This window comes from Alosa pseudoharengus, unplaced genomic scaffold (assembly GCF_046254945.1).
Source record: "Alosa pseudoharengus isolate Yale_2024_CS ecotype anadromous, Long Island Sound unplaced genomic scaffold, YU_APseudo_1.1 YU_APseudo_1.1_scf_2, whole genome shotgun sequence".
Classification (NCBI taxonomy): Eukaryota; Metazoa; Chordata; class Actinopteri; order Clupeiformes; family Clupeidae; genus Alosa; species Alosa pseudoharengus.
In genome coordinates, this window is record NW_027468663.1 from 55,218,738 (window position 1) to 55,221,237 (window position 2,500).

The window sequence follows — 2,500 nt, forward strand, 5'->3', positions numbered from 1 at the left end:
TGCACTGCACTGCATTATATACAGTATGCTGAGATGGGCTCATTTGTCACTGCACTGCATTACATACAGTGTGCTGAGATGGGCTCATTTGCACTGCACTGCATTACATACAGTATGCTGAGATGGGCTCATTTGCACTGCACTGCATTACATACTGAGATGGGCTCATTTGCACTGCACTGCATTACATACAGTATGCTGAAATGGGCTCATTTGCACTGCACTGCATTACATACTGAGATGGGCTCATTTGCACTGCACTGCATTACATACAGTATGCTGAGATGGGTTCATTTGTCACTGCACTGCATTACATACAGAGTGCTGAGATGGGCTCATTTGCACTGCACTGCATTACATACAGTATGCTGAGATGGGCTCATTTGTCACTGCACTGCATTACATACAGAGTGCTGAGATGGGCTCATCTGCACTGCACTGCATTACATACTGAGATGGGCTCATTTGCACTGCACTGCATTACTTACAGTGTGCTGAGATGGGCTCATTTGCACTGCACTGCATTACATACAGTACAGTGTGCTGAGATGGGCTCATTTGCACTGCACTGCATTACATACAGTACAGTATGCTGAGATGGGCTCATTTGCACTGCACTGCATTACTTACAGTGTGCTGAGATGGGCTCATTTGGACTGCACTGCATTACATACAGTATGCTGAGATGGGCTCATTTGGACTGCACTGCATTACTTACAGTGTGCTGAGATGGGCTCATTTGGACACTTCCAAATGTAGTAAAAGTGCTATTTAAATGCCCCAAATGTATTGAAAGTGCTATTTAAATGCTCTGATTTGAGCCACTTTCCCCATTCTCACCAGTACTTAGTGTGCTTGATGGGCATACTGTATGTTATAATAGATGGGCATAAGTATGTTATAATAGATTATAATAGACTGACTGTGCATTAAGGGCAGCTGAGCTGACTGTCATATCTGATATTTATTATCTCTTGTTTGTATATTTTGTATGACTGGAGTTAACAGTGTCTGATCAGTGATATTATTTACAGCTGTCTGTGTTCTGTTACAGTTTGTTTACGTGACAGTTGTAGCTGTTGAACATGAACTGTGTATCCTGAACTGTGTGTGGGATGTATCAGATATTAGTCAGCATGACTGGAGTTGTCCGTTTGGTTCAAATGATCACTTATAGCTTTGACTGAGCAGTGTGTCATTTGTCATTTGTAAGTGAACATGACCTGAGTTGCCAGTTATTAGTGGGGGTGACAGCAGTCAGGACAGCAGTATGTGGCTGATGTAAGCGCACATCCCTGGGGGGGGGGGGGGTTCTGAAGTCTGAATCCTGGGACCTATCAAAAGGTTCTCAGAAAGCGAGTAAAAGAACATCAGAGCAATCTAGCAGTTAGTGTTTGTGTTTGCCTAGAGCAGTGTGAAACAATGCTGAAGCTGATGCTGACGCTGAGTACTAGTGGACCCACCGCTCACAGTCTTAGTGTCCAGAGAGGGAGAGAGGAGAGTTTGGTGTTGGATGAAATGCGTCATATCGTCAGGGAGACAGGATGCGTCATATCGTCAGGGAGGCGGGATGTGCCATGACAAGTTTCTCTTCACCACAAAGTTTCACTCATCTATTCTGGAAGCTATTGTGAGTGTGTTAGCGTGCTGATACGTGTGTGTGTACTGTATGTGTATGTGTGTGTGTTAATCAGGTTATGCAGGGGTTTGGGGTTGTTTTTAGGTGTGTATTCGTGTTTTTGTGTGGTATATTTCTAGGTTTGTTAGTGTGTGGATGTTTTTTTGTGGTATATTTCTAGGTTTGTTAGTGTGTGTGTGGATGTGTTCGTGTGGTATATGTCTTTGATAGGTTGCCTGTTCATTTGGATGTGGGTAGGTAAACGGCTAGCTTCATTAGCTACATCAGCTAGCTGAAGAGCTCCTGTGTTGTTGTGTTGGAGTGACAGAAAGGATCAGCACACACATGTAAAGATCAGTAATCTGAGCTGTTCAGCACACACGTGTAAAGATCAGTAATCTGAGCTGTTCAGCACACACGTGTAAAGATCAGTGATCTGGGCTGATCAGAACACACGTGTAAAGATAAGTGACCTGGGCTGTTCATGTGAGTTGGTAATGGACTACGTGCACGAAAGGCTCTTCCTGTACGCTCATGTATTTCTGGTGGAGTGTTAGCTGTGTTGTAACTGCATCTTCTGTTATATTCCGCTCCTTACATCTTCACTCCGACACTGAATATCTTGTTTGCCCAATAATAACAAATTTAACACACACATAAATCCTTCTTTATCGTAACATGCTGATTCACTAGGCGCAACACCCAACCTGGTCCGTGTAGACACTAATTACATGAACAATAGTGGCAGGTTCAAACACACCTGGCTCCACCGGACTCAAACGAGCGCACAGAGTCTTTCGTGCACATAGCCTATATTAATATTGGCAGCCTGGGCCATGGTCCCACACCAGCTATTAGTGGGTTAGGACTGGTGTGTGTGTG

General features: G+C 44.0%; 1 protein-coding gene across 3 annotated transcripts in view; it reads left to right on the plus strand.

The window, feature by feature from the left end:
• Positions 1–2,500, plus strand: part of cnksr1 (connector enhancer of kinase suppressor of Ras 1) — a 65,542-nt gene that overhangs the window by 43,844 nt on the left and 19,198 nt on the right. The window lies entirely within an intron of this gene.